Consider the following 15,053-nt stretch of genomic DNA (forward strand, 5'->3'; position numbering starts at 1 on the left):
CGAGTTTTCATGTTTTCTTCAGTACAGGGCCCCAGTGAATGTTAACACAGGATGGGACAGGGGAACACGAACTGGGCTGGAGGGAAAGCAAGACTGAGCCAAGGAGAACAGAAGAAAAAGGCATTCCAGGCTTCCGGGGAAGCATGAGAGGTAGGAATGCTTGCCACCAGCCGTTTGGACAAACACATAGAGTGGGTCACTGGGTCAGAGCAGAGGGTTAGGGCAGGAGAGCCACAAGGGCCAGACCCCTGCATGGAAGGCCCTGACTGCCAGCCTAGAAGTTTGATCTCACGGTGCAGACAGTGGGGAGCCATTGAACGTGGCTGGGCAAGAGGGTGACCCTTGCCACCAGGCATTTTAAGTGACATTACAGAGAGCTCTTTATCCCAGGCTTATGCAAAGCCTTGTGTATATTTCAAGTAGCACTTGATACGGAAAGTCGTAAAGCAAGGCTCTGTGTCATGTAGAGGAGGCAAAAAAAAATGGTTTAAGGGTCTCACAAAGAGATGCTTCAGTGAGAAATGAAGGGGAGAACATTTTAAAGAAGGAAACATTTTAAAGAAGGAGACAGAACTGCGAGGCATCTGGAAAACTGTAGCACTTTCTTCAGAGTCTGGCATGCCCTCTTGCAGCTGGGGGTGTTCTGCCTCCTTTTTTGGAGGTTAGCTGTGGTGTCAAAACACCGGATTGTGGTGTAGAGAGTGAGGCAGCTGGGAGGAGGCGGATGAACAGAAATATAAACATCAGGCCTGGAGAGCGTAAAAGGCCTTCCCTCAGAGACCACCTTCGTGCAGGGGACCTTTTCCTTTGCCTCTCTCAGGGGGCACTTGGGGGTTTTCGACCAAGTTGCTGAGCTTGCCAGTTACCTCCAAGAGTTTCTCCTCTTTTTTTTTTTTTTTTTTTTTTGAGTTTCTCCTCTTAAAACAAAGTGATTTTAAAAAATCTGTTGGGTTCTGATTCCGCGCTTTTCCAATATTGTTCCTAATTGTGCATGGCAAGGCAGCAGGGCTGCTCAGGGGCCACGAACTCAGCAGCAACATGGAGCCATAAATCAGCATTTACGTAAGGTGGGAGAGGAAGTCAGGATTCAGCTTCCTGTGTTGCCCCGAGCCGTGCGTACAGCCACAGGGCAAGCTCTATGAAGGCAGAGGCAATAACAGGGCAAGCCAAGAGAAGGGCCCGAGTTAGGCACAGAAATGAGCCAGGCTACACTGAAGATGTAGACAGGCAATGATCCTGGTGGGGCCACAGCTCCAGGAAATGTCCTTCCTTCTTTCTCTGGCCTTTGCAAGGGGTCCCTCTCCTCCTCTCTCCTGCTCACACTCCTGGAGGGCCTGTCTGCACCTTGAGTCGCTGCAGGTTCTAAATTAACACAAAGTACTGCGACTCAGAACTGTCTCTTCCTTAAGGTCATAAGGAAATACTCACCCCCTCTGCCCCTGGAGGCTAGCTCTGGCCACCAGTATGTCCTTACCAAAGCAACCAGGTCAGGCAATGCAGCTAACCAGAACCCTGACACTCAAGTTCAGGAAAAGCCCAAATGGACGCAGAGCAGGAGGCTGTACAGCTCGGGAACTCCTACAATAGTGGTGCTTTTTTTTGCTCTAAACTTCATTCCCTTGTAGTAACTGTGCCTGTACATCCCAGACTTTCTAGAAATGTGCTGATTTCACATGCTTTTCCTTGAGTCTCTCTGGAAGCACACAGGTGTCTGCCAGGGACTCTGCCCTCACGTTTTGGTTTGACAAATTGTCACCATGCCCACAACACACAGTTGGCACGAGGCGGCAAAACAGCATTTTTCCTCCAGGTGAAACTCAGTCACTTGGTTGGAGAGAAGGCCAGGTGTGGGGAAGCTCCAGGGTGCCAGGCCCATCCGTTCCTGCCACTCTGAGCAGAGTGGCTGTCCAAGGACTGGGGTGGGCTGGTGCCACAGAGCCACACAGCGCCCCCATGGGGGGTGCTGAGTGCTGTCTGGTGAGAGTCTTCCCCCTCAGCCACTGTCTCTGGGAGGGAGTGGGTTGAGATATGGGGTGAGAGCAGAACTGCCCTGCCTGTATCCTGTACATGCTTTTTATGTTTTAAATCTTTCAACGATAGCTAGTCACATCTGAGGCCCTTAAGGAGAACCTGCTTGCCTTCTTTCCACACTTGCAGGTTTGGCTCCCTTCCTACCCCACAGAAGCTCAGTAGGTATGAGGACCCCCACCCTTCTCTGTGCAGCAGGCCTAGCTCAGAAAATAGGGCCTCAGGCTCTTCTGGGGCAAATGGACTTGAGTCACTCCTCTGGAGGTAACTCCCCACCCCCACCCCCACTTTGTCCACCCCAGACACCATCACAGACACACAGTCTCAAAGCCCCAGCACTTTTCCCTTTGCCCAGAACACAATAAAGGAATTAGAACCTACCTCCTAAGTTTCTGCAGCTGACACTTCAAGGCTCAAAGTCTAGCTCGCCAGCTCAGTCACACACATCTGACGTGTCCTCTTTGCAACCAGGCCCCACTCCAGCCACCGTGCAATTTTGTTAATTCAAACTGCTTTCCCGTTTAGGGAGGTTGATAGCCATCGCCCATCTCCTTTTCCTGCTGACGTCATCCCACATTTTTCTACAGACACAAATAAGGGTACGGTTCCTGGGATAGTTTTCAGGTTGCCTAGGGTGGGAGTGGAGGGATCCTGGCCTCCTGAGTCTACCTCCCTTCTCTGGCGTTTGGCAAGTTGTCCGAGGTTAAGGGAGAGGCAAGGAAATAAATCACCTAGCTAAGGTGAAAGGCCAGAAAGAACTTGGTGACTCGCAGCTCAAGCCCAGATCTGTCCTGGGCATTTGCAATGCAAATCTGCGTTTTGTTCGCAGCCACCATGGTCTTGCACAATAGCCTGTGTATAAACATCCACGCCAACAATGCCTGACTGTGCAATCACGCTGTAATTACAGGCCGGCAGGAAGCTGCTGCTAGGAACTGCACCATGCAACCCCTAGACGTCCCACGTCGTGCGTCTCCACGCACCGATGTACATTCCAGGACACACGGCCGCGTCCCGCAGCTGCACGGCCCGCGGCTGCTACCCTCGCAGCCTCCCAGCCAGGGAGCCCCGGCGCCCCCCGCCCGGCCTGCCAGCCCCGAGTTACTCTGCAGGGATGTCATAAACTTCTCAGCTGGTCTTTAAAAAGCCCTGCGCCACGAGGCTCCCGAGGGCGGCGGGAACCACCAGCAAAGTTCACAAGCACAATCCTGCAGCCCCTAGCAGTTTTAGAAAACAGAAGAGAGCGAGATGCCACAGAGTGCACTGGAAGCGGGTTTTGGGGTTTTATATAGAAAACACTCACATATGTACGTGGGTGTGCTGACAGTTTTTATGGCTAAATTGCAAAGTGTTAGGCCTTAGGGATTACTGTCGGGTTCGGGACTTGGTGTGGGAGGAAGAAGGGTGGGGAAGTCGGGAGGGATTTGTCGAAAGGGGGCTTGGGGGGCAATTCTGGTGTCGCTTCTGAGAAATGCGTGGGGTTGTTTTCCCAAACGTCCGAGTTGCTCTGCTCTTCGTCACTGGAGGGCCGAGCGAAGAAAAGTGGGGGGAAAGTTCCCTTAACTTCCTTCCTGCAACCTCACCGAGGGCTGCGAAGAGGAAGAGCGCGTTTCCCCGGGAAGCACCGGGCAGGGCTGGGGGGGCGGCTGCGCCCAGCCTGTGGGACTGCGGGACGCGGGGCGGAGCAGCGGCCCCCACGCAGGCCGCGGGCGCCCCCCCTGCACCCCTCCTCTCGCAAACGGCGCCTGGAGAGGCCCGGCTGCAGCGCCGGCTCTCTTAAGCCCCGCGGCAAGCCGGCGGCAGCAGGGGCGCAGCCTGGGGTGCCGGGCTCGGCCGCCGAGCGCCCCCCTCCGCCGTGCAAGGCCGCCCGCGCCCCCGCGCCCCGCGCCCCGCGCGGCTGGCCCAACCCGGCCCCCCACGACCCCGCCCGCGGGTCCAGGCCGCGGGCCCCCGCGTTTCCGAGCCCCCACGCCCGCGCCTCCGCGGCAGAGGGGGCGCCCAGCCCGCGGCTCACCTGCGCGTTGGATCCCGGGGCCGCCGGGAGGGGCGCGGGGTGCGGGGCGCAGGCGAGCGCGGCCCGCAGACTCAAACTTTGTTGCTCTCGGGACGGCGCAGTCGTCACTTCCTCGCGGAGCGGGCGGCGCGGCCCGGCGTGTGACCCAGCAGCTCGCGCGGTGGCGCGCCGGGCCCTGCAGCGGCCCGCCCGCGCCCCGGCTCTGCGCGCCCCGGGGGGGCCCGGCGCCGACTCCGGCTCGGCGCGCGCGGGGCTGCGGGGGGCCGCGGGGGGCCGCGGGGGGCGCCCACCGAGCCTGCACCCTGCGGGGTCCTTACGGCGCGGGAGAAATGCGACCGAACCTGTATTCTCAAGGTTGGGGTTCAGCCGCCCCCCCCCGCGAGCTGGGGTTCCAGGGGGAAACACCCCCACCCCACAGACAAAAAGGTGGGGGTGGAGGAAGAGAAAGTTTTCCAGTTTCGCGTTGAAGGTCATGTCAGAAAGCGAAGTGCCCTGTACTTGGCCAAATAAAGCCTAGCTGGGCCTTAAGACACGGGTTCCCTCTCCCCACGTTCCCTGCAAAGGTCTGCACGCGTGTCCTCCGTCATCTCCACTCGTTGTAAGTGCGCAGGACGTTTACCATTTATCACACTTCGGGGGGGTGTATTTCAGCGTCCAAGGTGGGGGCTGCAGGATCGTTTCTGTTCTAACCCTCCCGGCGACTTCCACCCCTTCCTTTACCCTCAACTCTCTCGGAAGATCTTTTTGGGGCCTGATGCATTCCGTGTTTCATCACGGGCCCAAAGTGACTTACAGGGTAGGGTGGAGTCCTGAGAAGACGAGCTTCAGGCAATAGTAATTTTGAAATTTATCGTTGCCCAAATTAAATTCACTCACCGTATTCAAAACTGCAACAAAAAGCTACCTTTTTTTTGGTTTCTGATAAATAGCAACAGAGGAGTGAAACAGCAGTCTTTACGGGAGAATCCTCTCTGATAAAGCTGGAGAGAAAAACGAGGTTAGCCTTTGCTGTGGTTAAAAAAAAAAAAAGCAGACATTTGAAACTGCAGTGGAGGGCTTTCATAACAGGAACATTAGCTTCATTGTAGCTTGTTGTGGAAAACAGGGAGCTTTTTAAAGGTGGTTCAAAAGCATCAGTTAGGGCTTAACAATTTTCCCTTTTTCCCCAAATACTGCTTCTACTAGCACGCTGGCTGGATCACAGAACCTCCCGTTCTGATGCTTCGTCTTTTTACAAAAACACAGGGAACCGTAGAGTGAAGGCTTTGTCCAGAAAGACGTATGTGAAACTGATGAAAAGTGGCATCTGGGAAATGATCCCCAGGTTTGCGTTAATACCTAATGGGAAGCCACAAATGCAGACTCGCCCAAAGATTGGGAGTATGCAGATGAAGCTCTCCTAGCAACGTGAAATCCCCCACACTGCAGCCCTTATGTGCTAGTTTTGACTTCTACCCAGACATTATTAATGGTACGTTATAAATGCAAAATGTGCCACCTAAGGAAAATGTTGCTTTGAGAAATATACATACATTATAAGACTCTTAATAATTATAATTTTCTGAAATTTGTATTGCATCACACTATTGTGGGGGTGGGAGTGGAGGGATTGCCCACTTCAGTTTTGGGACAGATAGAACTAGTTCCTTCGTGCATTCTGCTTATAGCATGCAATGATATAATCAAGGGGAGTAGAGAGACTGGGTCACCCTGACTTCTAAAAACAATCATGTGATGCTCTGTATTTGCTAGGACAAGAGCAGAATATTTCTTTGTTCAGGATTGTGATTCTGAATTCTCAGTCACAATTTCATGAATATTCAGGCTTTCTGCATGCCCAGGAATAATTAGCAGATGGTGTAAATGTGTGAAGGCCTGACACTCATATATGCACACACATGCATTGCTTTTTCTCTGTACAGAGTGGCTGTTTGCTGGAGCACCACAGTGTGGAAGCTGTGGTAGGTGATCTCAAAGACAGTCCCCTGCTGATGATCCCACCCCCCACCCCCCATTCACACCCTTGTTTAATCCCCTCTTCTTGGCTGAAGACTGGACTAACTGACTCCATTCCAACAAATAATATATGACAGAAATCATGTGATGTCTCTGCTGAGATTTGATTATAAAAAAAAAAAAAAGTGGCTTCCATCTTGAGTGCTCTCTTTTCTCTCTCACTCTCTCCTGGATCACTCACTGTGTGGAAGCCAGCTGCCTTGTCGTACGGCAGCCCTGTGGAGAGGGACTGAGGTCAGCCAACAACCACTGAGAGTTAGCTGGGGATACTCCCCTCCCCCTATGCTAATCGAGCCTTCAGGTGAGACCTTCAACAGCAGCCAACAGCTGCCTCAGGAAAGCCCTTGAGGCAAAAGCATCCAACTAAGCTGCCTAGACTCCTGATCCATAGGAACTGCAAAGTAATAAATGTTTGTTGCTTTAAACTGCTGTGTTTTATAGTAATTTGTTGCAGAGCTGTAGGTAACTAATGCTCAAGCCAAAAGAGAAGTCAATGTGGGCCCAAAGACAACCCCACACAGCCTCCTGGTCCCTTACCTGGAAAGCAGAACACAGAGGAAGAGTCAGGGGCCTGGACCAGATCTAAGGGTAACACGTGAGTCCTAAGAACAAAGGCCTAGCCCTCACCCTTTTTGCAGAGCAGGGGTCATCCTTAAATTTAAATTAGCTCAGAGGGTGTGGGCTGCTGGTGAGGCCCAGGCAGCCCCTGCGCTGGGTGTCACCAACCTGATAGTACATGCAAATGTTTTTGTTTCTTTACAAGAATTGACATCTGTTCAGGTGTCCTCTCCCTCTTCCTCGGAGCCATCAATCCTGATTCTGAGGCCTTGGCAGGATCACCCCCTGGGGTGGTGGGGTCAGGCCTTGGTCCCCAAAGGACAGCTGGAAAGAAGGGCTTTCAACCCTGGCAGCCAGAAGAGGTAGTGAATTCAAAGCTAAAAAGGAAGGCTTGTGGTCCTGCAGCTGAAGAGCAAGTGGTGGACAATCTCTGATAAGAATCGTCTCCACGCTGCTTCCAGGGCTACAAAGAACATTCTGTCCACGTGATGGTATCTTTCACTCAACATCGTTTCCTCTCCAATAGAGCAAATTATTCACTTTGAAAATACAAAACAAAGTTTGAGGCAACAGGAGAGATGTTATACTCCTTCATCCCTAACTAAGGCAGGCATCTACTTGTGGTGGCCCCCATGTCCCCTGCCCCTTGGCCAATCCTGTATAAGCTGGCAATCGCACAACCCATTTCTGTTTTGTCTCCAGAGACACTAGACTCTGATTTTTCTCATGTGCCGTGGCCACAGCTGCTGTGTTGCCATGCCGTCATCCGGTTGCTATGACTTGTGAGGTTGTAGTTGTGCCAGAACGTGAATCTATTAATTTAACAGGAACTAGGCTCAGCACATATATTCCTTGTTAGGTCATTTGCTTTGCTACCTAAACCACAACCAATGTATTCAGCAATGGGAACGTTTCCTAGAGTCTGGCTTTGCAAAAACGCCAAATGCCCTGGTTTTGTGTCCGCACAGTCAATTTGACAGCATTCAACTACTGTGGAGGAGGACATAAAGGCATTCTGGCATGGGAATGCAAACAGGTCAGTATAGAAAAAAAAAAAAAAAATCAAAGGAGGGAAAATAAAGTCTCTGGTCTTCATTCTTTGCACATTAAGGTCCATTCTGCAGGAGGCATATGAACTAACTTCCACAGGAATCCTGCCCTGATTCCTGGTCTCTCACTGACAAGGTCCAAGCTCTCCAAATGCAGAAGTAGGTGAGTGTGTTATGAAAAGAGAAACCACTGGCTTTTGTCATTCACCCCTTCGATTAATACTTACTAAATGTCTGCTGGTAGCTGTACTAGGGATACCAGGATGAAACAGACAAAGTCTCTCCCTAGTGGGTGTGAATTACAATGTGATATGAGAAATTCTACAATGGAGCTTCCCATAGGACACTGTGAAATCCCAGAGAAGGAAGCAAGTAAGTCTGCCTGGGAATAGGAGTGATGGGTCACTACCTGTGTTTTTTTTTTTTTTTTTTTCTTTTCTTTTCTTTTCTTTCTTTCTTCTTCTCTTCTTCTTCTTCTTCTTCTTCTTCTTCTTCTTCTTCTTCTTCTTCTTCTTCTTCTTCTTCTTCTCCTCCTCCTCCTCCTCCTCCTCCTCCTCCTCCTCCTTCTCCTTCTTCTTCTTCTTTTTAAGATTTTCTATATTTATTTGAGAGGGAGTGAGAGCATGAGAAAGAGAAAGCATGAGCAGAAGGGAGGGGTAGAGGGAGAGGGAAAAGCAGACTCCTCGCTGAGCAGGGAGCCCGATGTGGGACTCGATCCCAGGACTCTGGGATCATGACCTGAGCAGAAGGCAGATGCTTAACTGACTGAGCCACCTAGGAGTCCTGTTTTTCTTTTTCTTAAAAAAAAGAATACATTAAAATGATCAGATGCATTCCATTAAGTAATGTATTATTTGTGTAGCTTTTAGTTTAGTTGTTGATAATATATATGTGTATATTTGTATGAGTCACAGCATAAAACATATTTCCTACATGCAGGCAAAGAAGTGTGAAAGTTCTAGGTTTAGAGAGTAAATAAATACCCCCTCTACACTGGGGGCTTATAATGGGCTTGGCTCACAGTGTTGTTCCATTATGTGGTTGAAGAAACTAGCTGTAACTTAAGAGATTTTCCAAATCCTTCCAAATTCTCCTCCCTTAGTAAATCAAGGCCAAGCCTGAAGGATCAGCTACTTAGTCCTCTCTGAACAGAGCACAGGGCCTTTACCAGTTCTAAGGCAATGAAAGAGTAGCCAACCCTTTTCTGGCCAGCCAGATGATGAGAAGGAGAAAGAGGAGAGAGAGGAGGGTCAGAAGTGCATCATGCTTTTTCCTCCTCTCTAGATCTTAAATGATAGCAGGAAAGGTACATTACCTTATGAGTGTTGCTGAAAGCATGAGAGGGGTCTTCACCCAGCTTCCTACTGGGATTCTGAAAAGAATCTGCCCCCAAGGTGTATTTTTTAAAAAGATTTTCTTTATTTATTAAGAGAGAGAGAGAATAGGGAGGAGCAGAGAAAGAGAGAGAGAGAGAGAGAGAGAAGCAGACTTCCCACTGAGCAGGAAGCCTGAGAACCAGGATGCAGGGCTCATTCCCAGGACCCTCAGATCATGACCTGAGCTGAAGTCAGATACTTAACCAACTGAGCCACCCAGGTGCCCCTCGAAGGTGGTTTTATACCAAACTAGAGGCACCCATGTCAGAGTGACCCTGGTGATCAAGCCTAGATAAGCAGAGAGGCTTTGAGGTTCAGTTTCCGGAGTCCCCATGGTTCCCACATGGCATGGATATCTGGTTGAGAGCAAGCAGCCTGCTATGTGACTGCCCTAGTGGGGCAAGGTGACCTGTGGCAAGCCCAGGGGAGGATCAGGGGTCTGACCACTGAGAACAGAGGGGTGAAAAGAGCACCCCGTTGCAAAGGGGAGAAGCCAGGCTGGGATGTGGGCGGGGTGTTGCTTAGGAATGTACCACCAGTTCATCTACCACCACTGGTAGCCGTGGCCTCTGGCCTAGAAACAGGCAGAAACTAAGAGCACAAGGCAGCTCAGCATGGTGGTCGGGAACAAGGGTTCTGGACTGTCCACACACTGCCTGGCTTCAAGTCCCACCTCTGCCACATACTACCTGTCTGACCTTGCACAAGTTACTTAGCCTCAGTTTCCTTATCTGTAAAATGAGGATGATGATAACAATTTAATGTACTTGATAAGGTGATTCTAAGAATTAAATTAGTTTGTGAGATGCCTGGGTGGCTCAGCAATTGAGCATCTGCCTTTGGCTTGGGGTGTGACCCTGGGGTCTAGGTTCAAGTTCTGCACTGGGCTCCCTGTGAGAAGTCTGCTTCTCCCTCTGCCTGTGTCTCTGCCTCTCTCTCTCTCTCTCTCTCTCTCTCTCTGTGTCTCTCATGAATAAATAAATAAAATATTTTTAAAAATATATAATTTTTTGGGATCCCTGGGTGGCACAGCGGTTTAGCGCCTGCCTTTGGCCCAGGGCACGATCCTGGAGACCCGGGATCGAGTCCCATGTCGGGCTCCTGGTGCATGGAGCCTGCTTCTCCCTCTGCCTATGTCTCTGCCTCTCTCTCTCTCTCTCTCTCTCTCTGTGACTATCATAAATAAATAAAAAAAATTAAAAAATATATATATATATAATTTTTAAAAATAAAGTAGTTTGTAAAGCTCTGATATATGGGTTCTTTAAGTGTCAGTTAAATAAGTAAATCATTCACCAACAAAAAGGATTCTATATGGATATCACATGCCTCCAAGACCCCCAAACTGGACTTTCTGTTAAAAATCGCCCCCTCCCGCCATCAGCTCATGGGGAGACTCAAATCAGCTATAGATCATACATTTAAGATATAGTACAAGTGAAAAGATTTGACCCCTCTATACAGGCCAGCTGGGAAGATAAGACTTGAGCGAGTCTTTACATTTACTCATCTCTGACTGTTCAATATAACTCAGGAAGGGGCTTGGTATGCAGAATAGCAATTGTCCTCAGAATGCCCATGTCCACATCCCCAGAATCTGCGGTTATATTAGGTTACATGACAAAGAGGAATTAAGGTTGAAATAGAAATAAGTTTCCTAATTAGCTGATCTGAATATAAGGAGATTATTCTGGATGGTAAGGATGGGCCAATGTGATCACAGAGATCCTTAGAAGTAGAAGATGAGGGAGGCAGAAGAGGAGTCAGTCACAGGAACATATGACTAGTGAAGAATGACCAGAGAGAGGCAATGGTGTTGGCTTTGAAGATGGAGAATGAAGAAAAGAGGTCATGAGCCAATAAATGTGGGTGGCTTCTGGAAGCTGGAGAAGGCAAGGAAACAGATTCTCTCCTAGAAGCTCAAGAGAGGAATGCAGCCCTATGGACACCTAGATTTCAAGGTGTAAGATAAAAGCCTGTATGGTTTTAGCTGCCAATTTTGTGGTAATTTGTTACAATAGCCATAGAAAACCACTGCAGTGGCATTTCCTAAATATGGTATTTTCTGGGAAGCTTTTGCTTCAGGTATTAGATGCATGTGCTACATGGTGCATGGGGAGCCCCAGTTTCCAGACTATGATTGAGAAGGAAGGCTGGCTGGCTGGGCCAGGTAAAGTCCTATGATAAGTAACGGCCACTAGAAACTCTAAGACAGGACCCTGAAAGTTCAATTTGTATGCAGTCCTCCAGCTTAGACATGAACGCTAATTCACAAACCATTTCTTGGAGCTTCTTCTCAGACTTGCTAACTGTTGGGGATAGCAGGCCATGATGAGGAGGCCATGTGTAGAAGTGGCTAATAAAAGTAAACCGGAGTTAATTGTTAAAAGCTGTTGTGGAAATTCTGTGCATTTGATGACCGCAGTTTCCCAGCAAGGCTATACCACCCCCCGGAGTTTGTAAATGAATTTTTCTTTTCACAACGAAGAGAAAAACACAAACCCAAGAGTCAAGGCAATGTGCAGAGCATTCCTGGGATCCAGGTTGGCTAGCAATGCCAGAGTTCAATCACCCTGCAGAGGTTGCTTTTTCCTGTTTGAGACAGGTGACTATATATTGGTGTGCACAGCTCAAAGGTTGAGCTTACTGCACCGTGGGGAGGAAGCCCTTACACAATCATTTGCCAGTAATATATATTGGCCCTGGGACATCAGTCCCAGCATTTACATGGGTGGTGTCTTTTGAGTTGTCAGGCCAAGAAGTTGCTAGACATTCATGAGATTACTTTGGGTCTCATGACTTCTTACGGTAAGAAGGAAGTCCTCCTTTCCTGGGTGGGGTAATATCTAGAGATTACAATAGGGACCATATATTGTGGCAGTATATAGAGTACAAAAGGAGCTGCAGCTCTCTGGGGCTCTTCATGAACTAAAATTCTTCAGAGTAGCTCCAAGAAACTGTGTAAAAGCTGTAGTTTGTGGATTTCTTGAACAGTGCAAAAGATCCCGTGGACCCTCTAGTTTATCTCTTAGTTCTTAATTTTTTAAAAAGAGTTTATTTATTTATTTATTTTTTTGAGAGAGAGACTGAGAGAGTATGAGCAGGGGGTGGGGCAGAAGGAGAGGGAGAAGGATAAGCAGACTCCCCACTGAACGGGGAGCCTGACATGGAACTCCACATGGGGCTCCATTCTAGGACACCAGGATCATGACCTGGCATGAAGTCAGATGCTTAACTGATTAAGCCACCCAGATGACCTTAATTCCTAAATTCTAAATAGAGTTCTCTAAGATGGAAGGGCCACTCTGGATGGCCAGGTCTAAATTATATTTATATTACATTTATATTTAGAACAGCCCACCACCTTAGCTGAATCACCTGTGGTCCCTCTATCACCCTTTTAGAATCACTGTCTAAGCCTAACCCACTTTAATGGCCTTTGCCCTGTATTGGGCAGTGTTGGGCTTTGCTTAGTTTCTTGACATAATTTTTGCCCTTTGCCCCTAGATAGAGGGTGTGGTCAGTGACTCACCTGCTAGGTTCTCACTGCCTGATTCCAGTTGATTGGTTAACTCCCATCTGATGTGGTTGCAAAGAGCTTGAGGACCAGTGGAATGCCACAGAATCCCTCTGTGGACCATATCCCAGGTCCTGATGTGGTTCTGGCAATGTCTATGAGCTCCTGTTCTGAGCTACATTGTTCTTCCTTCAGCTGAGGAATTTATCCTTCTCTAGGGCAAAGGAACAAAACTAACAGCCTTGAGGCCTGTTAGCCAGAGGCCTGGATTCTGGGTCTTGGTTATAGATACAAAATAGCTGCCTCAGATATGGAGTACACATAACAAATAAAGCCTGACTCATGGCCCATCTAGCCCTGGTTTCAAAAGAGAGGCTAGACCAGGTCAGGTGTCTTGTGGACTGTATCATGGTGGTGAGCAAATCTTACCACATTTTTTATAAGTATCAATGGATATGATACAAAAGATAGGTCCAAATCCCCCCCTCAACTTCAGTGTGGCCACCACGGGTTCTCCCAGCATACACTATCTCCAGGAAACAGATAATGTTTGGAAGGCTGCATTCTTCTCTCCTCTGTGGAGTTTTGGAGCTTCTAGACTTTTCTAACAGCTATGCAAAGAATTATTTGAATGGTCTAAACCCTGTCAAGGCAGTGAATTGAGGGCTACATACATCAAAACAGGAGACATATGGCAAACTCTCCAAATGAGCCTCTACATGTTCTTGCCATAACTGACACCAGTAAGAATGGATACAGAAAGGACAGGATTGATTAGCCTACACTTCCACTTCCCCATCCTTTGTCCTCTGATGCAGCTGGAGGACTGTGAGCTCACTTTCCATATTTGTATTTAACACTTGTTGGGAGACAATTCTTGATGGGTCTATCATATTTCTGCATGCCTTATGAGCAGAGTCATTGAATGCCCTTTGTTTCAAACTAACTGTTTAAGATAGTATCTTTCTCAGAGCAAAGTATAGGTATGCTTACTGCCCATTGTTTAATATCTGGTTCCCTGAGCTTTTGGGTTTCTCCCTTGCAATGGACCTCACTGGGTGTACGAGAATTCATTGGCCCTCTTTGCATTGCCTTTGGGAATTGGGAATCAGGAAACCAGCACAAGAAAATGCCAATACTCAAAAAAAAAAAAAAAAAAAAAAAAAAAAGAAAAAAGAAAAATGCCAATACTCTTGCGTCTGCCACTGCTGTGAGTTGAGAAGTCCTTTGTTTCTGACCCGGAAGTCTTAGGTGTTCTCCAGCTTCCACAAAACTGTGGCAGGCTCACTTGTTAGCCGGCAAGTAGGGTTAAATTTCAGAACCTTCATAGTTCTTTTTTTTTTTTTATTCATGAGAGACACACAGAGAAAGAGGCAGAGACACAGGCAGAGGGAGAAGCAGGCTCCATGCAGGGAGCCCGACGACGACGTGGGACCTGATTCCCCGTCTCCAGGATCATGCCCTGGGCTAAAGGTGGCGCTAAACCAACCACTGAGCCACCCAGGCTGCCCACCTTCATAGTTCTTGACCGCCTCTCATTTCTTTCTCATACCCCTCTTGACCCACCAACTAATTCCCCTCATGCCTATGATCCTTAAAGCCATCTGGTAGTTTGGGCCAAGTGGAAGCTACTCATACAGAGTTCAGGACAGACCAAAGGATCAAATTAAAGAGCAAGATTGAAGCTAGGGCAGGACTGAGATATCAGGAAGTTTGGTTTAAGCCTGAAACTAGAGAATTATTGCATTTGTGGACTATTTATAGCTACATTTTTGGTTATATGTTCTACTGACTGGCAGGCAATTCTAAACATGCTTAGGTGAACAATCTCATCGGCTTTCTCATATATGAAATGAGTTGGCTCACATTATCTCTGAGGTTCCTTCTTAGCTATAAAATATGTGCTTTATGAATTTGTAACATGTCTGTCTAGCACACAAATTAGGCACTTGATTTAATTTAAAATAATGATTTCAAAGAAGACTGTGATGTTAGTTGAAAAAAGATAGTATTACAAGTTAAGAAGCCTGGGAGGCAGAGAGTCTGCTTTACCCCCCCTCCAGCCCCTCTCCCTGCTTACACACACACACTCTCTCTGAAATTAACAAATAAATGTTAAAAAAAAAAAAAAAAAGGCTAAGAAGCCTGAATTCTAGACCAGTCCTCTACCACCTTGCTGTGTGACATTGGACAAGTCACTCTCCTTGCCTGGAAGAGGCAAGTGTAGGAAGCGCACGCAAGATGATTTTCAGCACCCCAGGGATGTGGCATGAAATTACACAGTGAGAAAGTAAGTTTCCTTTCAATTATCTTGTTATTTTCCTGATTATGCCAAAGAAAGGGTCTCAGCTTTTTGGCAAAAAGAAAGGAGTCTGAAGCTTAGACACTGCTTAGGCAGCATGGGCTAGAGAGCATTCAATAACGCTGCCCCTCTGCCTCCACTGCCCATTGTTGCTTTACTTATGTTTGTTTTGCCTTCCATTTATGGTAAATAA

The 15,053-nt window shown here is 48.3% G+C and overlaps 1 protein-coding gene and 1 long non-coding RNA gene across 5 annotated transcripts in view; one reads left to right on the plus strand and one right to left on the minus strand.

Moving 5' to 3' along the window:
• The window catches only part of MIDEAS (mitotic deacetylase associated SANT domain protein), a 70,099-nt gene extending 65,899 nt beyond the window's left edge, over window positions 1-4,200 (minus strand). For 2 of the 4 annotated variants that reach the window (XM_025442372.3, XM_035719529.2), the window contains exon 1: window positions 4,043-4,199. The gene's annotated coding sequence lies outside the window, so the exon portion shown is untranslated. Of the gene's footprint in view, window positions 1-2,409; window positions 2,711-4,042 lie in introns of those variants that run through there. The other 2 variants (XM_049113700.1, XM_025442376.3) reach the window with 2 other exon arrangements.
• A 160-nt stretch (window positions 4,201-4,360) lies between these two features.
• Window positions 4,361-6,595, plus strand: LOC118355412 (uncharacterized). Its single transcript, XR_004817782.2, has 3 exons — window positions 4,361-4,640; window positions 5,288-5,513; window positions 5,965-6,595. It is a non-coding gene; the product is annotated as an uncharacterized LOC118355412 (long non-coding RNA).
• Window positions 6,596-15,053: the final 8,458 nt, after the last annotated feature.

Source organism: Canis lupus, chromosome 8 (genome assembly GCF_003254725.2).
Source record: "Canis lupus dingo isolate Sandy chromosome 8, ASM325472v2, whole genome shotgun sequence".
In the NCBI taxonomy this organism is placed as follows: Eukaryota; Metazoa; Chordata; class Mammalia; order Carnivora; family Canidae; genus Canis; species Canis lupus.